Below are 27,947 nucleotides of genomic sequence, written 5' to 3'. Positions count from 1 at the left end.
TGGACTGGTTAGATCTCCTTGCAGGCCAAGGGACTCTCAAGTGTCTTCTCCCCACAGATCAAAACGCACAGATCAAAAGCATCAATTCTTTGGTGCTCAGCTTTCTTTATAGTTCAACTCTCACATCCATACATGACTCCTGGAAAAAGCAAAGCTTTGACTAGATGGACCTTTGTTGGCAAAAGTAATGACTCTCTGTTTTTTAATCTGCTATCTAGGTTGGTCATAACTTTTCTTCCACAGAGCAAGTGTCTTTTAATTTCATGGCTGCAGTCACCATCTGCAGTGATTCTGGAGCCCCAAAAAATGAAGTCTGTCACTGTTTCCATTGCTTCCCCACCTATTTGCCATGAAGTGATGGGACCAGATGCCATGATCTTAGTTTTCTGAATGTTGAGTTTTAACCCATGAACAGTATGAAAATTATCAGACTTCTTAATTTTTGCCCCTCTAGTAGAATGATGGAAACAACATACAATTTACCATCATTTTATAAAGTTTAAACAATATGAATAATAAATTATATAAGTTGTATATACTTGTGCAAAAAACACAAAGCTCAGGATTTTAATTATATCTAAAAAGAGCAAAGTAATTGGATTATATTATGTAATATGCTACAGGGACTTCCCTGGTAGTCCAATGGATAAGACTCCATACTTCCATTACAGAGGATGCAAGTTTGATCCCTGGTCAGGGAACTAAGATCTCACATGCCACACCATGCAGCCAAAAAAATAATGATAATAAGACATATATAATGTACATATAATATGCATACAGTTTATATATTTTTACTATTCAAATAACATAATAAAATACTATTTTAATTGCTTTATTCTCTATTCTCACAACATTGAAACAATGACTGCAAATACCTTTAAAATTGCATTCTTACAGCCTTATTATCCACAGAAAAAAAAGAAAAGATAGTTCTTCTCTTCTTGCTCCAGATAGAAAAAAATCTCAGAAAAGGACTCTAATTGACCTAAATTAGATCATGTGTTCAGCTCTGAACCAATTACTGCAGCCAGGAGTGATAAACACAGTGACTGTTTTGTCCTGGGTCGACCTCTGTGGTCAGAGAGATAGGATCTGTTGCCATAAAGGATAGGCTGGTGGCCAAGGAGCATGAAAAGGCAAAACATGACACAAACTGCAAATTTAGATCAACTTCTAAAGACCATACAAACAATGGGCAACAGAGCTGCCATTCAAACCCAGATCTGCATAACTCTGGGGCCTGGGCATTAACCATTTTGATTCTAGCTTCTGCTGGATTAGAATATTATGAGTTTTCTCTAGTGTTATGCCAGGATTTTCTTAAAGGCTGGGACCCTGTCATGTTTGCCTTTCTCTTCAGGTCCTAGAAATACTACCTGGTACTTTTTAGGTGTTTTGGGAATTGAGTCTCCAAACTACAGACTGCTTACTTGAACATATTCTTATGTCAACCTGGATGTGACCATTTCTGAGACCAGCTGTGTGGGCCTTGTGCTCAGAAGAGCACAGATGGGGATTTGAAGAGTGGGCAAGGGTGGAACATTTTAATTTCAAGAACATTTTAGTGCCACAAAAGTAAAAAGGGAAATAGAAATACTAGAAATGTTATATTCAAAGTAAAGTTGCCTGATGATCAAAAGTGAACAGAAGAAGAGTAGCAAGGGGACTTCCTTGGTGGTCTGGTGGTTAAGAATTCACCTGCCAATGCAGGGGACACAGGTTTGATCCCTGGGCCAGGAAGATTCCACGTGCCTCAGAGAAGTTAAGCCCATGACCCACAACTACTGAGCCCACACGCCGCAAATACTGAAGCCTCACACCCTCGAGCCCATGCTCCACGAGATAAGCCACAGCAATGAGAGGCCCACACACCGCAACTAGAGGAAGCAACAGAGCCCGAGTGCAGCCAAAACTAAATACATCTTTCAAAATTTAATACAAAAGAAGAGTGGAAAGGACCAGCTAGCCTGTATTTTTCTTACTGAGAAAAAGATGATTGTCTAGATTTGTTACTTCTATTACATTTTTTTTTTTGAAAAATACTTTAGGAAGAAAAACGGCTTTGGGTGGGGCCAACAGGGACTTTAATGCATTATTACAATTATTGCAACAAAAATGTGCTCATGAGATTACTTGCAAACTTAAAAATCAATAATCACGGTGTAAATGCATGCACGAAGTCTCTTGGCAATAATTACCAGTTTTCTGTCTCTTTCCACTTTCCCCAGCTCTGGTGATGTGAGGGTATTGTTCAAGAAATGATCTTTATCTTCTTTTATTTTCATGTGGTCATGGCTGGTTTTCATCTTTTTATTCCACAGAATCATGTCTTTCTCTGGTACTTGTCTTTTATGTTTCTTTGTGAAGCCTAAAATAAAACAAAGAAAGAGATCATTTCTTTGTTAAGTATAATCTTATTTCTCACTATTCATTTTGTCTTACTTTGGAATGCTTCTAGTCTCCTCTGGACTTCGGATCTACATATTTAAACTTTTATTTTCATTTTAGTCTTTCAATCCTTTTGTTCTCCTTTTTTTGTTTCACACACAAAAAAGTACATTTCATTTTAAATGACTCACCATTGTATTGCTTCCTTGGCTTTCATAGCCATTAAGTTGAATATAGTCTATTAATTTAGAGTGGTGTTATGCTGTCTTGGCTCAGGCTGCTTCTAATTTTGCTGAAGGATTTGTATGTGGCTGCAATTAATTTATTTTTAAATATTTTCTTTCTTTCCCTCTGTCTTCTTTTCGGTATTATCCAATCTGATACCCACCAGAGCATTATACTCTGATCCAAATTGTGCCCCATTTCAAATTTCAACTTTTTCAGTTTTTCCCTTCCTATTAGACTCACTTGGCTTCTAATTCCAATCCAGCTACCCACAGGATTGCTTCACCGGAGGCATTAACACTGATGTTTATTCAGGTGATTTTGAAGTGAGTTTTACGCTGCATATACTAGGGAAAAGAAGAAGGGAGCAATGTAGAGAAATTGAAAATAATAATTGTTTCAGTGTTGAAACTAAATATTCCCTTTGGACTATGTACACTGTTAGGATTTTTGTGGGCCCTTATTTAATCGTCCCATTGCTTTGCCTGTATGGACTTGAGAGGAGAGTAGACTCAAAATAGCAGTAGAAGAATTAAGAACCCTGATTCAAGACCTCTTGGCCCCTTGCCCTAATCCTCATCCCTTACCTCTTACTTAGCTAACATTAGATCCAAATCTGTCCTTCTTCTTTGAGCAAAAGAAAGAAGTATGCTTTCACCATCTTCTTCTCTAGTCTAGCTGATGTAAGCAAAAAAACAAGTATGGTCTAGCTGGGCTTTGGAAACTTTTCAAAGATGGCATTACAACCATGCAACCAGGGCAAGGTCTTAACACACTTAACTCGTGGAAAGCCTTGGCACAAGGAGCTAAGGCTAGAGGTTTGGTCGAATTCATTAAATCTCCAAACTGCAGATTGCTTATTCAAACATATTCTTATATCAACAGCTTGTTGGAGACCAGTTGTGTGGGTCTAGTACTCACAAGAGAGCAGATGGGAAGGAGAGCCCATCCCATGGAATATCAGAAGGGTAGGTCCTGGGGCATTCACCCACCCCTGCCTTGGTCTCTTCTGGGCTGCCCACCACATGTGAGAGTCATGTGACTACAGCCACAGGCAAAATGAGTTTGCCTCCCAAAATGAGTTCTGTGGCCTCAGTTCTAAAGATCTGAAGCATTGCATTGCTAACGACAATGCAGTGCCTTCTCAGCTTCAGGTATCAGACTCATAACAAATTTGAGGTGGAAATCACCAAGAAACTATCTTGTTGCATGTCTTGTGGAGACATAGGAAGGCCTATGGGAAAACAAAAGACATGCCATCACAGAGAAGCTGGGTCCCATCTCAAGAGCTCTGGCTCTGCGGCCCTGGTAGACTGGCAGGACCTATCTTGATGGCCATCAGACTTCACTGAGGTTGAATTAGGCTGTTGCCCGCAGGGTCTGTCCAGGAGGTTCCACTGTCACCCCCACCATGACTCACCAACACAAGCCTGCAAATCCTAGGGGCAGGACCAAATCTCACAGAGAACTGTGAATGTGTCCCTAAGTCTCTTCCATGAAACACCAGTACTTCCTATTGGTTAGAGTCTACGCCGATGAGTCCAGGGCTTGGGCAATACATGAACCAGTTTCTCACAGGGGAAAATTCTACTCCATAGTCAGAAACTAAACCTGTAAGTCTAGCCAGACAGTTTGCAATTATGAACTTAATGAAATTAGTCAATCTTCTATTCAGTTTTTCTACAGTGTTAGTGAATGAACACATCACTTTACACTGCATCAGAATCAGTGTCTAAAGAAGTCAGTGACTGGAACAAAGTAGCCAGGGGCTATCAGGGGAGAACAAGATAGAAAAAAATTTCATCTGAAAAAGCAGAAAAATTAAAAGTAAAATCTGAAAAGCCTCCTATAATTACAGCAAGCCAGACACAGGTGTATTCAAAGTTCTATATTCTATAGCTGCAAAGGAAAATTGATGTGTTCTTGGGAGCTTCTGAATTTAGGGATGAGAAATTGAATTAAAGAAATACCAAAAGCCGTTGCTAGAGATGATGCTCAAGATAGTAGGAGAAGCTAAATCTCAACTCTTCTCACTAAAAAAATCTCCCTTGAAACAAGCTCAGGACATCCTTACACTAATAAAGGAAGTGAGATACATGAGAGAAACTAACAGTGAATTGAGACTAAGATAAGGAGGGGTGGTCTGAGAAAAGAAAATTGTCTCATTCACTATGATGGAAGCATGGATTAGTACATTTCTGAAAAGCAGTGGGGTGACATAGTTGTCAAAATCCTTCAAAATATGTATCACCTTTGACTTACTAACCTTACTTACAGGCATCTACCCTAAGAAAACAATTTAAAAGGCGGAGAATAGGCATGTCACAGAATTATTTATAATCCTGAATATTCACTGGAAGGACTGATGCTGAGGCTGAAACTCCAATACTTTGGCCACCTGATGTGAAGAACTGACTCATTTGAAAAGACCCTGATGATTGAAGGTGGGAAAAGGGGATGACAGAGGATGAGATGGTTGGATGGCATCACCGACTCAATGGACATGAGTCTGAGTAAACTCCAGGAGTTGATGGACAGGGAGGCCTGGCACGCTGCAGTCCATGGGGTCACAAAGAGTCGGACACGACTGAGCGACTGAACTGAGCTGAGACGTCTAAGAAGACAATAGGACAATACCCACTACAGAAAATTATGCAATTATTTAAGTTGCACTTTTGAGATAAATCAGCAATATGAGAACATGCTCAGAATATATTAGTTAACAGATGAAACATGACATAAGTAGAATTATCTTAGGTTTGTTTATGAATATTTTTGAAAGGAAATACAATATTACTAATGGTTCTTCCTCAGTTGTAGATTTGGAGTTCATATTACCAAATTTTCTGCAACAAACCAGTATTACTTTTACAATCACCATAAAAGGTTTTTTTTGAAATAAAATGTTAAAGTTTATGCCACAATGTTGGAGAGAGGGAAGAGAATAATACAACACTGTATAAGAAAAAAAGGGTCTGAAAGGAAACATTTAAAATATTAAGCTGTTAATATTGTTTTAGATTGCTACAAAAATTTTTTTCTACTTTTTGGTATTTTTATATTTTTCTTTAAGGAAAATAAGTCTTTTTTTAAACTGGAAGTAATCTTTCTAAATTTTCTCATTAAGGATAATGAAACCACTCAGGAAATATGTAAAGGACTTCTTTCTATTTGGTCTTTTATTGAAAGATGTAATAAGATGAGAGAAACTTTTCATGTTGCTTTTAAAATTGGCCACCAGACCCAAAAAGTAAACCATTTGTTTGTACCTCTGCCAAGTTCAGAGTGTTTAATAAATTAATTACAAAAATTTTAAAGTTTGCCTTGTATTACTAAGTGAATACATTCAAGCATTTCATAAGCAAATCATATCTATTGTACAATGTAATGGTTTTAAAATATACCTCAAATTATAAATATTTATAACCAGTAATCATTCCCTATGGTCTTCTTTTTAAGCTACCATATATACACCTCATAACTAAATTAGTGGTGCAATATTTAAAATAATCACAAATCTGCATAATTTCTGAGAGAGGCAAGAAAGGAAGAAAAGCAAATACAAGGCACAGTCATTTCCTCAGTATCCATGGAAATTGGTTCCAGGAACCCCTTCAGATACCAAAACCCCTAGATGCTCAAGTCTCTTACCTCAAATGGTGTATTATTTGCTTATAACCTACATTTGTTGTTATTCAGTCACTTAGTTGTGTCCAACTACTTGTGACCCAATGGACTGCAGCACACCAGGCTTCCCTGCTCTTCACTATCTCCTGTAGTTCACTCAAACTCATGTCCATTGAATCAGTGATGCCATCCAATCATCTCATCCTCTGTCACCCCCTTTTCCTCCTGCCCTCAATCTTTCCCAGAATCTTTTCCAATGAGTCAGTTATTCGCATCAGGTGGCCAAATTGGAGCTTCAGCATCAGTCCTTCCAACGAGTATTCAGGACTGATTTCCTTTAGGATGAACTGGTTGGATCTCCTTGCTGTCTAAGAGACTCTCAAGAGTCTTATCCAGCACCACAGTTTGAAAGCAACAATTCTTCATCACTATAACCTACGTATATCCTCTTGTATGATTTAAATCATCTCTAGATGACTTTTAATACTTAATAAGTATAAATGCAATGTAAATAGTATTATAGATACAAAGTACTTGGTATGTAAGTAGTTGCAAATACTGTGTAAATAGTTACCAGTGTGTGGCAAATTTAAGTTTTGCCTTTTGAAACTTTCTGGGATTTATTTTATCTTTTTCTGTTTTTGATCTACAATTGGTTGAATCCATAGATGCAGAGCCCAAAGATACAGAGGACTGACTATAGTCTATCACTGTCTCTTACTGAGTGAGCTGACCACAGCCTCACCAAAATACACAACTGGTTCCTTCTTTATGCAGGAATCTCCAGAGAGATCACATGGAATCCCTGTATCTATGAACAGTCCATGTGGGAGCAGGGCAGAGAATTCATCCACCATGTTCTTTCTGTTTACTGTCTCTACTAGACCAAAGGTTCCTCTACACTTCTGGGTATGTAAACTCCCCTACACTTCTGGTGTATTAGTGTTACTCAACCTCTCTAATTAGCCCCTTGCATAGTCAGATCCCATGCCACTTTCCAACAGTTCTTCTGAGCTTGGACTTGGTAGAAAGGCACGGTTGCTGCTGTTGCTGCCCGGTGAGCATAGTGGAGTCATATACAGGTAGAGCCCTCACGCTGGAAAGGCTGGGACAGCTGTCAGTGTTAAAGAGAATGATGATGGCCAAGGGTTTTCCACTGGGCAAATAGCCAGGGCCCAGAAGGTGGAGTCAAGCACATCTGAAGATGTCCATTAACTTGGACCTCACAGTCCTAAATCTAATGTTTGCATAGCACCCTTCCTATTATCTTGACAATTAGGTAACAGAGAATTGACTCATTCCCCCCACTGCTGTTAAGAAACAGCTACTTCTTTCCTTTTATCACCATTCTTAATCTTGAGTTACTCCATCTGGTTTGCATTTCTTCCCAGAAAGCTCTTGATGCCCTTATTTCCAAACTCTTCTCTGTACATGAAGCTATTTCTTTCCCACCAATTTTTGTAATCCCTGCTGGAAAATACACCCAGAGCCCCCGGGCTTCTGCCCATTCTGCTTTTCATTACTGCAATTGCAATGTGGTTAAACCAGTAATGTGGAAACCATGTGTGCACATTTGCATTGTATTCTACTCCAACTTTTTTTTTTTTTTTTTTTTTTTTTTTGCCAAGATATATGTTTAATAAGCTGTTTTTTCCAGTATTAATCTAGGTAAGTAAATAAACTACATTGTCTTAACACAAGAATATGTCAAATTTATTTTCTTTTGATTGATCAACATGGTTCACAATAAATTAGCATCCTCTAATGAAAAGGCCAGTGCATAGAAAATGTTGATGATAATATTTGCTAACATTAATTAATTTCTAGATATGCACAGCCATACAGTTCTTTTTTTTTTTTTTTTTTTAATTTTATTTTATTTTTAAACTTTACTACTCCAACTTTTGATAAGAGAAGGTTTAACAGACACACGGGCACACGTGACACACGCTTCTCTTCTGGGCAGTGCAGTGTTTGAATGAAGACATAATGACATCTCTGGGACAGGAGGAACAGAGAAGAAATGCCTGGGTCTGCAGTATAAGCTTTCCAATTTCAAAATGGAAAATATTTCAAAAATATTTCACTAAACCCTTGCGTGCAGGTGACAAAAACCTTATGAGAAACATGAAAAATTTAAAAAACCAGGCCATTAATAAATGAAAACATTTTTCCCACAGACAAACCAGCCTTTGAGTCCTTTATCCAAGGCCCTCTTTTGACAGTTCCAGGATTCTTGTATTTATATTCAAGCTGATCGAAAAAATCGTCCCCAAGTTACCACACAATCACTTTTTGTGGTTTTTCTACTTTCCTCTTGATTAGTTTTTCTCTTCAGACCTTTGGCTGACTGTTTTGCTACTGTTACCAGGGCTGAAGTTCCCACTGCAGTTAACAGAACGATGAGTAGCAATGCTGTGTTCTCAAATTTTTTTCACTGTGAGCAGGAAAGGACCATTTAGAGATTGATCTCCCCATTCAGAGAACCATGTCACCCAATCTCTCTGCTCTGCAACTTACCACAAGATTGATGGTAAATATAATATATATGAAAATGAAGGAGGAAATGTATGCAAAGCTCAAGTGGTGGTGCAGGGTGTTGGAAACGACTTTGTGTGGCACATCATTTCATTGGAATTTCTCGTTTTCAGGACATTGACTCTAAAATTACTATAGGCATAGTGTTTAATGTTCCTGTGTTGGGATTCCAGAGTTTTTTAAAAAATGATTTGAAGTCAGAAAAGCAAAACTGACTTATTTGGACTGAGACTGTAGTGTGACCAAAAAATCGCAAGAAAATAAGAAAAGGTATAAACATACACACACTTACAGTCAGCTTAATACTCTATTTGTAGAACATCAAGGAGGGTGTCAGCAAAAGAACAAACAGCATAATAGTAAACTTATGAAGCTTAAGTTCAAAGGCCTTGGGAAAGGACCTAGCAACATGGTCAGAGGTTTTTGTAAAATTTGCAAAAATAAGTTATTTTAACCAAGATGATTAAGAATGCTATCTCTCTCTCCAATTTCCCCTCTGTATTAAAGAAAAAAAGAGAGAGGGCCCAAATAAGCACAATGAGAAATGAAAGATGAGAAATAATAACCAATACCAGAGAAATTCAAAAAAACTCAAGAGAATACTATGAACAGTTATATGCCAACAAACTGGACAATGTAGAAGAAATGGACAAATTTCTAGTAACATTCAATCAGCCAAGACTGATTCAAGAAGAAAGAGAGAATTTGAACAGCCCAATCTCTAGAAATAAAATTAAATTTTTAATTAAAAAACAAACAAACAAAAACACCCAACCAACAGAAGTCCAGGACCAGATAGTTTCAGAGGGAAATTCTATCAAACATATTAGGTTGGTGCAAAAGTAATTGTAATTTTGCACTGTTGAACTTTACTGCTTGATACTGAAATACAGTCTTTAGATGTGGTTATGTTATACATCATTTTAATGTGCATTTCTCAATTTTTTTTTTTTGCTAAGGATATTACTTGTGGTTTATTTTATATTTATTTTAGACTATGGAAATAACATTAGACAAAAAGCAGATTCAAGTGATTTCCTTATTCGAGTTAAAAATAGATTGTAAAGCAATGGAGACAACTCACAACATCAACAATGCATTTGGCCCAGGAACTGTTAATGAACATACACTGCAGCGGTGGCTTAAGAAGTTTTGCAAAGGAGGCAAGAGCCTTGACGGTGAGGAGCACAGTGGCTGGCTATCGGAAGTTGATGACGCTCAATTCAGAGGATCATCAAAATTGATCCTCTTACAACTACACAAGAAGCTGCCAAAGAACTCAACATCAACCAGTCTACAGTTGTTTGGCATTTGAAGCAAATTGGAAAGGTGAAAAAGCTCAAGAAGCAGGTACCTTATGAGCTGACCACAAAAAAAAAAAAAAAAAAAATCATTTTGAAGTGTCATCTTCTCTTATTCTTCACAATAACAATGATTTCTCAATTGGATTGTGACATGCAATGAAAACGGGATTTTATACCACAACCAGCAATGACCAGCTCAGTGGCTGGACAGAGAAGAAGCTCCAAAGCACTTCCCAAAGCCAAACTTGTGCCCAAAAAAGGTCATGGTCACTGTTCAGTGGTCTGCGGCCCATCTGACCCACCACAGCTTTCTGAATTCCAGAGAAACCATTACATCTGAGATGTATGCTCAGTGAGTTGATGAGATGCACCAAAAACTGCAAGGCCTAGAGCAGGCATTGATCAAGAGTTCAGTTCAGTTGCTTAGTCATGTCCAACTCTTTGCGACCCCATGGACTGCAGCACACCAGGCTTCCCCATCCATCACCAACTCCCAGAGCTTGCTCAAACACATGCCCATCGAGTCAGTGATGCCATCCAACCATCTTATCCTCTGCCGTCCCCTTCTCCTCCCGCCTTCAATCTTTCCCAGTTCAAAAGCATCAGTTCTTTGGTGCTCGGCTTTCTTTATAGTTCAACTCTCACTTCCATACATGACTACTGGAAAAACCATAGCTTTGACTAGACAGACCAAAGTGATGTCTCTGCTTTTTAATATGCTGTCTAGTGTGGTCATAGCTTTTCTTCCAAGGAGCAAGTATCTGCTAATTTCATGGCTGCAATCACGATCTTCAGTGATTTTGGAGCCCCCAAAAATAAAGCTTCTCACTGTTTCCCCATCGATTTTCCTTGAAGTGATGGGACCAGATGCCATGATCTTCATTTTCTGAATGTTGAGCGTTAAGCCAACTTTTCACTCTCCTCTTTCACTTTCATCAAGAGACTCTTTAGTTCTTCTTCGCTTTCTGTCATAAGGGTGGTGTCATCTGCATATCTGAAGTTATTGATATTTCTCCCGGCAATCTTGATTCCAACTTGTGCTTCATCCAACCAGGCATTTTGCATGTGTATTCTGCATACAAGTTAAACAAGCAGGGTGACAATATACAGCCTTGATGTACTCCTTGCCCGATTTGGAACCAGTCCATTGTTCCATGTCCAGTTCTAACTGTTGCTTCTTGAACTGTATACGGATTTCTCAGGAGGCAAGTCAGGTGTTCTGGTATTCCCATCTCTTGAAGAATTTTCCACAGTGTGTTGGGGTCCACACAGTCAAAGACGTTGGCATAGTCAATAAAGCAGAAATAGATGTTTTTCTGGAACTCTCTTGTTTTTTTGATGATCCAGTGGATGTTAGCAATTTGATCTCTGGTTCCTCTGCCTTTTCTAAATCCAGCTTGAACATCTGGAATTTCACAGTTCCTGTACTGCTGAAGCCTGGCTTGGAGAAATTTGAGTACTGATCAGCAGAATGGGCCCAATTCTCCACGACAATGCCCAACAACATGTAACACAACCAACGCTTCAAAAGTTGAACAAACTGGGCTACAAGATTTGCATCATCTGCCATATTCACCTGACCTCTCACCAACTGACTACCACTTCTTCAAGCATCTCGACAACTTTTTACAGGGAAAACGCTTCACGACCACAGGAGGCAGAAAATGCTTTCCAAGAATTCATTCAATCCTGAAGCACTGATTTTTATGCTACAGGAATAAACAAACTTATTTCTCATTGGCAAAAATGTGTTGATTGTGATGGTTCCTATTTTGATTAATAAACATATGCTTGAACCTAGTTATAATGATTAAAAATTCACAGTCTGAAACTGCAATTACATTTTCATCAACTTAATATAAAGAACTAATACCTCTCCTTCCCAAACTATTCCAAAAAAATAGAAAGAAACAGGAGGAAACTCTCCAAAATTCATCCTATGAGGCCACCATTATCCTGATTCTGAAACCAGGTTAAAACACTACAAAGAAAGAAAATCAAAGGCCAATATCTTTGATGAATATAGATGCAAAAATCCTCAACCAAATAATAGCAAACTGAATCCAACAATGTATAAAAAGGGCCATACACCACGTCATGTTGGATTTACTCCAGTGTCACAAGGATGGTTCAATGTATGCAGATCAATCAATGTGATATACCACATTAACAAAAGGAAAGAAAAAAATCACATGATCATCTTAACAGATGCAGAAAAAGCATTTGACAAAATTCAACATCCACTCATTCATCCCTGGATTGGGACTATTACAACCCACTCCAGTATCCTTGCCTGGAGAATTCCACGAGCAGAGGAGCCTGGTGGACTATAATTCATAGAGTTGCACAGAGATGGACATGACTGAGCAACTAACACTTTAACATCCACTCATGATAAAAACTCTCATGAAAGTGAGCACAGAGGAAACATATATCAACATAATAAAGGCCACTTACAACAAACCTACAGTCAACACCATACGCAATGGTGAGAAGCTGAAAGCTTTCCCACTAAATTCGGGAATACAACAAGAATATCTATTCTCACTACATCTGTTTAACATAGTATTGGAAGTCCTAGGTATAGACAAGAAAAGAATTTAAATATTCAAATTGGAATGGAAGAGGTAAAACTATCACTGTCTAGAGATGGCATAACACTTGATATATAAAATCTTAAAATTTTAATCCCAAAACTATTAGAACTAATAAATGAGTTAAGCAAGGTTGCAGGATACAAGATTAATATATAGAAATCTGCAGCATTGCTATACAATAACACTGAAATATCAGAAACCAAAAAAAAAATTTTTTTAATTGCATCAAAAAGAATAAAATAATAGGAATAAACTTAACCAGGGAGATAGAAGATCTATAATCTGAAAACTATAAAGCACTGATTAAGGAAATTGAAGGTGATAGAAAGAAATGGAAAGATACCCTGTGTTCTTAGATTGGAATAATTTTAATATTATTAAAATGAACATAACACTTGGCTGAGTCCCTTTGCTGTCCACCTGAAACTATCACAATATTGTTAACTGGCTATACTCTAATATAAAACAAAATGTTTAACAAAATAAATTTAACCATCTATAGTGGAAAAAAAATTTACCCATACTACTGAAGGTAATCTACAGATTCAATGCAATCCCTATCAAAATACCAACATCATTTTTCACAGAGCTAGAACAAATAATTTTAAGATTTGTATGGGAATACAGAAGACCACAAATAGCCAAAACAATCTTGAGAAAGAAGAATGGACCTGAAGGAACCATATTGCCTGACTTCAGACTATACGATAAAGCTACAGTCATCAGAATAATATGGTACTAGCGCAAAAACAGACTTGTAGGTCAATGGCACAAAGTAGAAGAGTCCAAAGATAAATTCATGCATTTACGGTCAATTAATATATTACAAAGGAAGCAATAATACACAATGGAGAAAAAACAGTCTCTTCAATAAATGGTGCTAGTAAAACCAGACAGCTACATGTAAAAGAATGAAATTAGAACAGTCTCTACCACCATATACAAAAGTAATCTCAAAAATGGATTAAAGACCTAAATATAAGACTGGAAACTGTAAGACTACCAGAGAAAAACAAAATGGAACTCTCTTTGACATAAATCGCAGAATATTTTTTTGGATCACTCTCCTAAAGTAAAGAAAATAAAAGCAAAAATAAACAAATGGGATCTACTTAAACTTAAAACCTTTTGCACAGCAAAGGAAACTATTGATTAAAAAAAAAAAAAACCTATGGACTGGGAGAAGGTATTTGCAAATGATGTGACTGACAAGGGATTAATATCTAAAATATATAAACAGCTCATACAACTCAATATCAAAGGGAAAAAACAAATAATCTAAGCAAAAATTAGCAAAAGACTTAAATAATAAACATTTTCCAAAGATGGCTAACAGGCACATGAAAAGATGCTCAAAGTCACTAGGTTATTAGAGAAATGCAAATCAAAACAACAGTGAGATATTACCTCACACCTGTCAGAATGACCATCAAAAAGTCTACAAATAACAAATGTTGGTGAGGATGTGGCAAAAGGAGAGCTCTTGTACACTGTTGGTGAGAATGGAAACTGGTACATCTACCACCTGCAATGCCCAAGATATAGTTCAATCCCTTGGTCAGGAAGACCCACCAGAGAAGGAAATGGCAACCCCCTCCAGTATTCTTGCCTGGGAAATCCCATGGACAGAGGAGCCTGGCAGGGTACAATCCATGGGGTCACAGAAGTTGGATACTACTGAGCAACTAAACCACCACCATTGTGGAAAACAGTATGGAGTTTCCTCAAAAAACTAAACATAGAACCATCATATGACCCAGAAATTCCACTCTTGGGCATATATCTGGAAAAGATGAAAGCTCTAATTCAAAAAGAATTAGCACCCCAATGTTCATAGCAATGCTATTCACAGTGGCCAAAACATGGAAGCAACCCAAGAGCTCTTTAATAGATGAATGGATAAAGAAGATGCAGTACATTACATATATGCAACAGAATACTATTTTTGTTGTTCAGTCACTAAGTCATGTCTGATTCTTTGCAACCCCATGAACTGTAGCCCTCCAGGCTCCTTTGTCCATGGGATTTCCTAGGCAAGAAATATGGGAATGGATTGCCATTTCCTTCTCCACAGGATCTTCCTAACCCAGGAATTGAACCCACATCTCCTGCGTTGCAAGCAGATTTTTCACCACAGAGCCACCTTGGAAACCCCTAGATACTATTATAGATTATTTAGCTATGTAAGAACCACAAAAAATTCAGAAATATGGTAGATTTGGAAGAAATATTAGTAACAAGCATAGCAAATGGTAATTATTTTTAATATGTAGGTAGGGTTAAGAAAACAACAGAATGGGAAAGACTAGAGATCTCTTCAAGAAAATTAGAGATAGCAAGGGAACATTTCATGCAAAGATGGGCCCGATAAAGGACAGAAATGGTACGGACCTAACAGAAGCAGAAGATATTAAGAAGAGGTGGCAAGAATACACAGAAGAACTGTACAAAAAAGATCTTCACGACCCAGATAATCATGATGGTATGATCACTCACCTAGAGCCAGACATCTTGGAATGTGAAGTCAAGTGGGCCTTAGAAAGCATCACTATGAACAAAGCTAGTGGAGATGATGGAATTCCAGTTGAAATCCTGAAATGATGCTGTGAAAGTGCTGCACTCAATATGCCAGCAAATTTGGAAAACTCAGCAGTGGCCACAGGACTGGAAAAGGTCAGTTTTCATTCCAATCCCAAAGAAAGGCAATGCCAAAGAATGCTCAAACTACCGCACAATTGCACTCATCTCACATGCTAGTAAAGTAATGCTCAAAAGTCTCCAAGCCAGGCTTCAGCAATACGTGAACCATGAACTTCCAGATGTTCAAGCTGGTTTTAGAAAAGGCAGAGGAACCAGAGATCAAATTGCCAACATCCACTGGATTATCAAAAAAGTGAGAGAGTTCCAGAAAAACATCTATTTCTGCTTTATTGACTATGCCAAAGCCTTTGACTGTATGGATCACAATAAACTGTGGAAAATTCTTCAAGAGATGGGAATACCAGACCACCTGACCTGCCTCTTGAGAAATCTGTATGCAGGTCAGGAAGCAACAGTTAGAACTGGACACGGAACAAAAGACTGGTTGAAAATAGGAAAAGGAGTACATCAAGGCTGTATATTGTCACCCTGTTTATTTAACTTCTATGCAGAGTACATCATGAGAAACACTAGGCTGGAAGAAACACAAGCTGGAATCAAGATTGCCAGGAGAAATATCAATAACCTCATATATGCAGATGACACCACCCTTATGGCAGAAAGTGAAGAGGAACTAAAAAGCCTCTTGATGAAAGTGAAAGAGGAGAGTGAAAAAGTTGGCTTAAAGCTCAACATTCAGAAAACGAAGATCATGGCATCTGGTCCCATCACTTCATGGGAAATAGATGGGGAAACAGTGGAAATAGTGTCAGACTTTATTCTGGGGGGCTCCAAAATCACTGCAGATGGTGACTGCAGCCATGAAATTAAAAGACACTTACTCTTTGGAAGGAAAGTTATGACCAACCTAGATAGCATATTCAAAAGCGGAGACATTACTTTGCCAACTAAGGTCCGTCTAGTCAAGGCTATGGTTTTTCCTGTGGTCATGTATGGATGTGAGAATTGGACTGTGAAGAAAGCTGAGTGCCAAAGAATTGATGCTTTTGAACTGTGGTGTTGGAGAAGACTCTTGCGAGTCCCTTGGACTGCAAGGAGATCCAACCAGTCCATTCTGAAAGAGATCAGCCCTGGGATTTCTTTGGAAGGAATGATGCTAAAGCTGAAACTCCAATACTTTGGCCACCTCATGCGAAGAGTTGACTCATTGGAAAAGACTCTGATGCTGGGAGGGATTGGGGGCAGGAGAAGAAGGGGATGACAGAGGATGAGATGGCTGGATGGCATCACCAACATGATGGACGTGAGTCTGAGTGAACTCTGGGAGTTGGTGATGGACAGGGAGGCCTGGCGTGCTGCAATTCATAGGGTCGCAAAGAGTCGGACACAACTGAGTGACTGAACTCAACTGAACTGAGGGTTAAGAAAGAATGACAAAAAACTCAAATTACCACTCCCTCTCCCCACAACATTTGGCCAAGAATAGAAGGCAACTCACAGAAGAGTTCATCTGAAAGTCCAATTAAGTAATAAATACAAGATGTTCAACTTTACCAGTGGTCAGAGAAAAGAAAATTAAGGTAACAGTGATGTGTTATTACTATATGCTTCAGATTGGCAAAAGTTAGAAAAAGCAGTATCTATTGCTATAAAGTAGGCAGCAACAAGGAGTTTCTCATATTCTTCTAATGGAAATGTGAATTGTTAGTCTTTTTGGAAGCACCTTGGCAGCATTTTTGAAATTTTTTTTTAAAGTGATACCTTTAAAACCACCAGTCCAAGTACTGGAAACCCTATAGATATAATAACATCAAGATACAGATAAAAGAATGCTTAGAGCAGTTCACATTGCAACAATAAACAGGAGGCAAATTAAATGGGCATCAAAGGGGAAATGTTGAATTCATAATGGTCTATTTCTACTGTGAAATATTCAGTTCAGTTCAGTTCAGTCGCTCAGTCGTGTCCGACTCTTTGCGACCCCATGAATCACAGCCAGGCCTCCCTGACCAACCTAGATAGCATATTAAAAAGCAGAGACATTACTTTGCTAACAAAGTCTATCTAGTCAAGGCTATGGTTTTTCCAGTGGTCATGTATGGATGTGAGAGTTGGACTGTGAAGAAAGCTGAGTACCGAAGAATTAATGCTTTTGAACTGTGGTGTTGGAGAAGACTCTTGAGAGTCCTGTGAAATATTACACAGCTATTAAAATAGTTAGAGCCAACCAGGAGTTGATAGAGATTGCTATCCGAATAGGGAAGTACAGAATACAAAGGACAAGACTCTGAGAGGTATACACAACATGGGAAATTTGGAGTGAGCGGTAGGAATGAGAATGGGAAATGAGGAAAAGAAGAGGCAGGTGTGCATATGTGAGTGCATATGTATGTGAGGTGTATGTATCAGCTGGTAAAGAATCCGCCCGCGATACAGGAGACCTGGGCTCAGTCCCTGGGTTGTGAAGATCCCCTGGTGAAGGGAAAGGCTACCCACTCCAGTATTCTGGCCTGGAGAATTCCGTGGACTGTATAGTCCATGGGACCACAAAGAGTCAGACACGACTAAGCAACTTTCACTTTCATATATAAGAGAAATTGGGAAAGAAATTAGAGTTTGAGCTACTTAAACTGACTTACAGGCATTTTGGAATTTAAGACTTTGGAGATAAAGCAAGGACAAGGAACAAGATGTGGCCATGGTCCGGGGTGACTAAAGGGAAACAGAAATGAAAGCTGTCAGATCCCAGGGGGTGAGCAAAGACACTGAGGCTTACAATCTCTGTGGATGTTGGAAGCAGTTCAGGCTTTTGCTGAGAGTCAGCATTGAACTTGTGAGCCAGACAGAGACAAGTGCAGGTAATGAAGGGCCAGAAGCTTACACAGTTCTTCAAGAGAATAGAACTCATGACCACTATAAATTAGATACAAAAGAACATTTAGAATGTGAAAAGAATACCATTTTGATTTTTAATATAGTGGTTTTGCTGAATTTCTTTTTTTTTTTTTTCCATACTTTTCTTAGCATTTCTTGGGCATTTACTTTTATACCTGACACTTGACTTGTTTCTATCCAATTAAAAGTTGCTTGAGAGTTTATTAGAATTATACTAAATTCACATAATCATTTTGGATGATTTGACCTTTTTTGATATAATGTCTCCCTGTCCAAGAAAGTGGTATGCCCTTCTATTTGTTCAGATTTATTACATATTTTTTGATGTAGTTCCCTTATTTTTCTTGTCAACTTTATTTTTTAATATTTGGTAATTTTATGCCACTATTTTGAAGAAAATACTTGGCCCACTTCCGTTTCTAGGTGTCATTGGGAAGAAAAAAGACTTTTTTTTTCAATTATTTATGGAATCTAGTCACTTACAAATATTTTATTAATTTTTACAAGTTTTACTAGGACCTACTGTTTTCTGAGTATACTATTATATCATCAGCCAAATATAAATAAATAAATACATGAGTCATTCATCTCACTTTCTCTAGTGCCAAGTAGTATCTCATACTCAGCAAGCACTCTGTAAATGTTTTAGGAATGAATGAACCAATGCATAAATGGATGAACAAATGAAGTGGGCTAGAGATTATTCACATGGTGCATTAAGGTTCTTTTCTATTGTAGCACCACTCTAATGAATTATTGATCTTCCTTTTAAATGCCACAGCCAATTCTTACCTAGAAACCACCTAAGTTTCCATATCTTTTAAAAGAGAAGATGAATAAGTATGATGACCACAGGGAACAGGTTTCTGATTAGTGAAGGATTTTCCTAAGTGATTTGCAGTGTATTCCTTGAGTTCCTCTTTTCATTTGAGCTCAGAGAGACTGTAAAGGAAAGTTTTTTGTTGTTCTGACCAGGAAAGAAGTAACAATCAAGAATACATTAAAAGGCTTAAGGAGACAAATTAATGCTTTTATTGAATGAGGGCAGGAGCTACCCAAAGTTTCTTTTTTTTTTTTTTAATTTTTTTTATTTTATTTTATTTTTAAACTTTACATAACTGTATTAGTTTTGCCAAATATCAAAATGAATCCGCCACAGGTATACATGTGTTCCCCATCCTGAACCCTCCTCCCTCCTCCCTCCCCATTCCATCCCTCTGGGTCGTCCCAGTGCACCAGCCCCAAGCATCCAGTATCGTGCATCGAACCTGGACTGGCAACTCGTTTCATACATGATATTTTACATGTTTCAATGCCATTCTCCCAAATCTTTCCGCCCTCTCCCTTTCCAACAGAGTCCATAAGACTGTTCTATACATCAGTGTCTCTTTTGCTGTCTCGTACACAGGGTTATTGTTACCATCTTTCTAAATTCCATATATATGCGTTAGTATACTGTATTGGTGTTTTTCTTTTTGGCTTACTTCACTCTGTATAATAGGCTCCAGTTTCATCCACCTCATTAGAACTGATTCAAATGTTGCAGGAGAATTTCAGTGAAAGGTCTGGAAGCACAGACAAGAAAATAAAAGAAGCTTAGGAAACTTTCTAAATCTAGGAGGAGAGTCAAAGGAAAAGAAATGCACAGATGATGACTGAGAGAAAGCCAAAGAGGTGCTAATTTATGTACAGGTATTGTTGTGCACTTTAGCGGTGGTCCACAGTTATACTTCCATAGTTATGCCTCACAAATATTGCATAATGGAATTGAAAGCATATGCTCACCTATCTAACCTCTGTAGGTCAACTATACTTAAGAAGAGCTAAACCACTAAGTCTATCATCTTAACCACAGCCAATCACCTTATGGCAGCAATCAGAGTTGTAAGTGTAATTTATTACTGAGGAGATTAGCCATTATTGATGTTACAATCCCAAAATTCCAACTCAACTAAGTGTCAATCTGCATTATAATAAATAATAAATAGGCTCCAAATGCTAAAAGCTTCTGCTCTGATGTTATAATTATATCACTTAATCCTGGAAGAGGTTTTTCAACAAACCACAGTAGCTCCCTGCTCTTTCACAAAATTAAAATATACATATACAAATGTATGAAAGCACATGAAGAATTTTCCACCACAAGAAATACTTTTGCTTTCAAAGACGGAAATGATGATCGCCAGGCTAAAGAGCATGATACAAAGTGCTCCCCACAAATTACCAACAAGAACTCCAAGTACTAAGACAATGAGGAATAAAAGAGTATGTTCAAGCTGCAGAAATAAATATAAACTCTGGCACAGATTACAAGAGATGGTTATCCAAAGGGTGACCAAACTGTTCTTCAAGGGAAAACAAAATGTTTCTATTAGAGAATCTAAAAGAAAATCTCTTGAGAGGCAGAGTACCAATGCAGTAATTGGCTAGATAATCCCAAGTACTGCATCTGAGCTAATGCCATGAAGCCAAATGAGAAGCATCAGCTTCTACACACACTCCCCAGGCTACTGGGGAGGTCTGACACTTTGAAGCATCTCTTCACATTTTTAGCTGGTGGAAGGTTAATAAAGAAAATGTATCCCTCTAAACAAGCCTAGCCCTGCACACACACGAGTGCACTGGAGATGTGGCTCAGGTCTCCAATTTGCTTTGTGTAGCAGCTGGCACCCTGAGGTTTGGCCTTTGCTCACAAGGTTAGTGCTGATTGAAGTGCCCTTGTCCTTCCTTTCTGAAGACCTGCATCTTTCTCATCTATTGTGTGCCTGCCAGACTCAGAATCACTTTCTTCCCTGGGCCAGACCATGCTTCAATTATTTTGATCACAGTGACTTAGAATTTGAAAACACTAAGAGACAGACCTCTCAAAATGGGTCATATGACCTTAATTCCTTATCAAAGCCAATGCTAGGAAGAGCCCAGTTACCTGTATTGCTGCCTGGCCTCTGCCCGGCAGCGAGAACATTCAGTCATCCAAATGGTCTGGAGTTCTTGAGCTGGGCTTCTCCATTCAGTAATTGGGAGAGATAACAAAGGATCTTCCTTGCAGCTCAGAACAGCACTCCTGAAGATGACCAAGACAGTCACTCCAGCAAACTGAAGCGGTGATCATTACTTTCTCAGGGACAGGATTGTGATTCAGATTAATGAAACACAATTAGAATTCCCTTCTCTGGGTAGACTCACCATCTCAACAATCCTGGTTTACACCTATTCTCTCTGCATAATTATTTATGGTGCACCTTTGAACTCTCAAAAATGTTCCACTGAGGAAAATGAGTTATATTGTCAACCTACTTATTCAAGATATCAAGGACAAATACCTTCTTGACCCGCACAAGGTAGCATAAGCATCAACAAAGACAAACAGTGTCCCTAGGTGACCTGAAAGAGCAGGGCAGGGACTAAGAAATGGTGCTCATTCTTCTCTGGTGTAGATGTCAAGCCTATCTTTCTGTGAGATTGCACAGCACTGAAAAAGATTAATCTGGGAGAGCTCATATATTCCCATTGAAAGGAAAAGTGTCTGTAAGATCGTATTGGTCAGAGTCCCAACAGGAAACACCTAAACTAGGATCATTCAAAGAGAATTTATGACAGTGTGGTTATAGGGGAACCTCAAAGAGTAGTACCCTCCCTGGTGGCTCAGACAGTAAAGCATCTGTCTGCAATGTGGGACACCTGCATATGATCCCTGGGTCAGGAAGATTCTGCTGGAGAAGGAAATAGCAACCCACTCCAGTATCCCTGCCTGGAAAATCCCATGGACAGAGGAGCCTGGTAGGCTACAGTCCATGGGGTCGCAAAGAGTCAGACACAACTGAGTGACTTCAATTTCACTTTCACTTTCAAAGAGTAGTACAGAAGTCTTGATGCTTCATGCTAACCAACCTGATATCATCCCAGGAAGGACAGAGAGAGAGCACCTTGTTAAAAAGGCTCCTTGAGAGGAGGAGAGACCCCTCAAGACCCAGCTCAAGCCTCCTTCTCTTAGGACCCAATCACACGAACAGTCAGGCCCATGAAGTTACCACCCTGCAGGATCCATCCAGCACTCACACACACTGTGTTCTTACACACCGTTTCACAGTACAAATATGTCCTGTCTTTTCATCTAGACCTTTAACTCTCTGAAGGCAGAGAACACACCTCTTACCTCTGTCTCGCAAGCATTATAACACCAGTGGCTCTAAATCTTTTGTTTTCCCACCATAGCACATAATACCAATGACATTCACAGACAAGACATTCCCCAGAGACAGTCCCCTGGGTCATACATAATTCCCACTGGACTCCACCGTTTCTCTCCACTCAAGGAAGCAGAGCAAAATAAAGATGAGCAAGGTCAGGTCATTTCACAGATGGTCTTGAATCCACTCTGACTTTTTTTTCCAATGTAATATTTTTTTCTTTTTTTTAATTAATTTTTATTGAAGTATAGTTGATTGAGCAAAGAATGCTCAAACTACCATACAACTGCACTCATCTCACACGCTAGCAAAGTAATGCTCAAAATTCTCCAAGCCAGGCTTCAACATGAACCATGAACTTCCAGATGTTTAAGCTGGATTTAGAAAAGGTAAAGGAACCAGAGATCAAATTGCCAACATCTGCTGGATCATTGAAAAAGTGAGAGAGTTCCAGAAAAACATCTATTTCTGCTTTATTGATTATGCCAAAGCCTTTGTGTGGATCACAATAAACTGTGGAAAATTCTGAAAGAGATGGGAATACCAGACCACCTGACCTGCCTCTTGAGAAATCTGTATGCAGGTCAGGAAGCAACAGTTAGAACTGGACATTAAACTACAGACTGGTTGCAAATAGGAAAAGGAGTACATCCAGCCTGTATATTGTCACCCTGCTTGTTTAACTTCTATGCAGAGTACATCATGAGAAACACTGGGCTGGATGAAGCACAAGCTGGAATCAAGATTGCCAGGAGAAATATTAATAACGTCAGATATGCAGATGACACCACCCTTATGGCAGAAAGCGAAGAAGAACTAAAGAACCTCTTGATGAAAGTGAAATTGGAGAGTGAAAAAGTTGGCTTAAAGCTCAACATTCAGAAAACTAAGATCCGGTGGCATCCAGATGGTATCCGGTCCCATCACTTCGTGGCAAATAGATGGGGGAACAGTGGAAACAATGTCAGAGACTTTATTTTGGGGGGCTCCAAAATTACTGCAGATGGTGACTGCAGCCATGAAATTAAAAGAGACTTACTCCTTGGAAGGAAAGTTATGACCAACCTAGACAGCATATTAAAAAGCAGAGACATTACTTTGCCAACAAAGGTCCATCTAGTCAAGGCTATGGTTTTTCCATTAGTCATGTATGGATGTGAGAACTGGACTATAAAGAAAGCTGAGCACTGAAGAATTGATGCTTTGGAACTGTTGGTATTGGAAGACTCTTGAGAGTCCCTTGGCCTGCAAAGAGATCCAACCAGTCCATCCTAAAGGAAATCAGTCCTGAAAATTCATTAGAAGGACTGATGCTGAAGCTGAAACTCCAATACTTTGGCCATCTGTTGCTAAGAGCTGACTCATTGGAAAAGACCCTGATGCTGGGAAAGATTGAAGGCAGGAGGAGAAGAGGACAACAAAGGATGAGAGGTTGGATGGCATCACCGACTCAATGGACGTGAGTTTGCACAAACTCCAGGAGTTGGTGATGGACAGGGAGGCCTGGTGTGCTGTAGTCCATGGGGTCGCAAAGAATTGGACATGACTGAGAGACTGAACTGAACTGATAGTTGATTTAACATTCTGACTTTTTAATGTAAATTACATACAAACTTTGATGATCTGTTACTATTGAGTGGTGTTTAGAAACATGTCACAACTGCTACTGCATGCTGTGTGTTGTAACAGCGCAAGTACAGAATGTGCTCGATGGTGAGATGCAGGAAAGGGTCAGCAAGGGGACAGATGAATGAAAGAAAGGCTGTCTCCATCACTTCAAGCACAGGTGCAGGACCAGAGAAGACACCCCAACCCCAGTGTGCTATTGTTGGATCACAGAAGAGATTCCACATTTACAAAACCAGAAAAGGGGGCTAAAACATGCCTAACACATGACCTAGTCCAATCCTGAATTTTACAGATGAAAAAAGCAGGTCATGTGATCTTCCTGTGATCACACAAGATACTCATCAAGACTACTGAAACCCTGAACTAAATTAAAGACGATTTAAGAAAAAACAAAATTCTTCTCTTGCCTGGGAACAAATGAATTCATTTGTACTTACCAGACGCAGATATTTACCAGGTGTCTGCCATGTGTAGGTAATGGAGGTACACAGTAAACAAAAACAAAGAAGGGCCTGCTGTCAGCTGGGGGTAGCATTTTATCTAGGTCAGCAAAGACTTTCTGATAAAGCGATATAGGAGCAGAGAGGTAAAGGGAGCGGGGAGTCACGTGGGTCCTTAGGGCAAGAGTGTTCCAGGAAGTGGAGCACTGTGTACTTGGCATGTTCCAGGTGAGAAGGCCATTGTGACCTGACTGGAGGGGAAACAAGGGCCAATGGGCTAGAGATGAGATGAGAGATTCGAGGCGAGGTGGCCAGATCATGAAGGCTCTTGCATTTTGTGGCAAGTGAGATGGAACATCTCAGAGGGATTTTCAGCAGGAGTATAATCTTAGGTTTTTAAAATATCCACCTAAATAGTATGTGGAGAAGAGACTTGGCAGAGCAAGAGGAGAAGCAAGGGGGGAGCTGATGCGGTGATCTAGGAAAGAGAGGAGGCGGTTTGGACTTGGGTGATAGATTTGAGGCGATGAAAGTGGTCAGATGCTGAGCATGTTGTTACAAGACTGCTGACAGGATTTGAGGACTGACTGAATGTGAAATGTGAGAGAAAGAAGGGAATGGCAGATGAGGCCCACGTTTTTGACCTGAGTAACTGAAAGATGGAAGTAGACATTTACCAAGAAAGATGAATGAGAGAAAGCAGGTTTGGAGAGGAAGGTCAAGAGTTTTTCTGAACACACTAGTTAGATCTGCCCTTTAGAAATCAAAGTGGATTGCCTAGCAGGCAAGGGGACACATGGGTGTGGGGGTCAGAAGAGAGCCCAGGGGGCATCGGCAGAGAGGTGGCCAACTGGGTCATCAGACACTGTGCGGGGGCAGAGAGGAGCCCAGGACCGAGCCCAGGTTCAAGCACCAGGCTGCCCCTCCCAAACCTCACATTTGAACTTTAACTGAGGCTTTCTGCAGAAAGCAGCTCTTCTGTCTCCTTCACCATCGGCTGAAAGACAACTCCCTGGTAGAATGTCAATGAGCCTCTTCTATCTACTTTGAGAAGCAACCCTCCACTTTCAGCCTGCTCACCAGCCTTAGCAAATGGCCACAGCAGCAGGAAGAAGGGTGACGGGCCCAAGGAACCAGCCCAGAGAACAGAAGCACTGCCCCTGTGGGATGGTATGTAGAATGGAGGGACACCTGCCGGACCCCTCCCAGACATCGATAACAAGCCATCCCCAAATAGCATGGGTGATAAGGGGAGAAGACCCAAACCAAGTCAGCAGGCAAGCACACTTCTTGCTGAGGGGCACATGCAGAGGAGGGCGGGCATCTGATCACAGTTCTGAGTTGTGACAATCAAGTCGTTCACACTGTAAAGGACAATGGCTGGCAATCAGAACTGAGAGTTACAGCTACTGCAAGTTGAACCATTCTTGTTGCCAAGGACAGAAAAGAGCCATGGGTCCTGATACACAGCTGAGACTGGAGCTTCAGCTGGGCTCTGGGAAACCCCTTGTAGATCATTTAACTTCTCTGAGAGTTGGCTTTCCCTCCACTATGAGTTGGAAATGGTTAAATGGACTTTCTTCATGAAGAAAATTTTTTCAGAAATAACTTGTTAAGAATTAGTTTCTGAGTAAAAATAGCACTACCACATTAAGTTTTAGAGAGTTAAAAATAGGTAAACTCCCATTGTGATGAACTCAAGGAACTTGCCAATTATTTTAATGAACTAAAGTGGTGTAAAATTAATACATTGCTAGAAAACAGGTCCCACGTTGAGGAATCTGGAGGAGAGAGAATGCCAACATCCGGCTTCTGTTAATAAATCCGCAAGCAAAAGGAATTAAATCCAGCTGGGGAAAGAAATGTCATGAATATACAAACATGTATATTCCCCCTTTCTCTCACTAGATGCTGGACTTTTGTTGTATGTGCCTTTTAAAATTATTATTTGGAATACGAGTTGGCACCTAATTAGATGGCTAGTCTTCTAGGTGGAAAATGATTTGCTGAAGAAACTAACTCAATCAGATGATTATTACACGTGATTGACTGAAGCTAGAACAAGAAAGCACTGTTTGTGGAGTATAACGAAATAGCCTAAGTAATCTTGTCAAGTCAGAGAGAGAGATATGTTCATATTTTATGCTCTACAGATTTCTAGCTATGTGACCTTGGACAAGTTGCTTCACTTCTCTGTGTCTTGGTTTCCACTTCTATAAAAAGAAGATGCAGCACTTATTTCATAGGGTTATGAGACCTGAATATGATGATAAATGTACAGTACTTAACACATGCCTGAAAACATCTACTTTTGCTTTATTGACTACGCCAAAGCCTTTGACTGTGTGGATCACACAAACTTTGGAAATTCTTAAAGAGACGGGAATACAAGACCACCTGACCTGCCTCCTGAGAAATCTGTATGCAGGTCAAGAAGCAACAGTTAGAACTGGACACGGAACAACAGACTGGTTCCAAATAGGAAAAAGAGTACGTCAAGGCTGTATATTGTCCCCCTGCTTATTTAACTTATATGCAGAGTACATCATGAGAAACGCTGGGCTGGAGGAAGCACAAGCTGGAATCAAGATTGCCGGGGAAATATCAATAACCTCAGATATGCAGATGATACCACTGTTATGGCAGAAAGCAAAGAAGAACCAAAGAACCTCTTGATGAAAGAAAGTGAAAAAGGAGAGTGAAAAAGTTGGCTTAAAACTCAACATTCAGAAAACTAAAATCATGGCATCTGGTCCCATCACTTCATGGCAAATAGATGGGGAAACAATGGAAATAGTGACAGACTTTATTTTGGGGGCGCTCCAAAATCACTGCAGATGGTGACTGTAGCCATGAAATTAAAAGACACTTGCTCCTTGGAAGAAAAGCTATGACCAACCTAGACAGCATATGAAGAAGCAGAGACATTATTTTACTTTACCAAAGTAAAGTACTTTTACATTACTTACTTTACCAAAAGGTCCATCTAGTCAAGGCTATGGTTTTTCCAGTAGTCATGTATGGATGTGAGAGTTGGACTATAAAGAAAGCTGAGTGTCAAAGAATTGATGCCTTTGAACTGTGGTGTTGGAGAAGACTCTTGAGAGTCCCTTGGACTGCAAGGAGATCCAAAACTGAAACTCCAATACTTTGGCCACCTGATGCGAAGAACCAACTCCTTAGAAAAGGCCCTGATGCTGGGAAAGATTGAAGGCAGAAGAAGGTGATGACAGAGGATGAGATGGTTGGATGGCATCACCAACGCGATGGACGAGTTTGAATAGGCTCCAGGAGTTAGTGATGGACAGGGAGGCCTAGCGTGCTGCAGTCCATGGGGTTGCAAGGAGTTGGACACGACTGAGCGACTGAACTGAACTGAAAGCAGCTATGAACCATTCATATAATGAATCATGAAAAACATGGATTTAGTTTCACAGTCTAGAAAGCTTTCTTATAGTAGTACTTATTGTGTTGGGATTTAAATGAGAAGGACAAGCAAGAGACATCTGA

The 27,947-nt window shown here is 39.5% G+C and overlaps 1 long non-coding RNA gene across 4 annotated transcripts in view; it reads right to left on the bottom strand.

The window, feature by feature from the left end:
• LOC129633006 (uncharacterized) overlaps positions 1 to 27,947 on the bottom strand; it is a 188,715-nt gene that overhangs the window by 16,752 nt on the left and 144,016 nt on the right. For 3 of the 4 annotated variants that reach the window (XR_008704798.1, XR_008704801.1, XR_008704799.1), the window contains exon 4: positions 2,065 to 2,371. This is a non-coding gene — a long non-coding RNA (uncharacterized LOC129633006). Of the gene's footprint in view, positions 1 to 2,064; positions 2,372 to 27,947 lie in introns of those variants that run through there. The other variant, XR_008704800.1, reaches the window with a different exon arrangement.

This window comes from Bubalus kerabau, chromosome 18 (genome assembly GCF_029407905.1).
Source record: "Bubalus kerabau isolate K-KA32 ecotype Philippines breed swamp buffalo chromosome 18, PCC_UOA_SB_1v2, whole genome shotgun sequence".
In the NCBI taxonomy this organism is placed as follows: Eukaryota; Metazoa; Chordata; class Mammalia; order Artiodactyla; family Bovidae; genus Bubalus; species Bubalus kerabau.
This window is presented reverse-complemented; position numbering and strand designations above follow the sequence as displayed.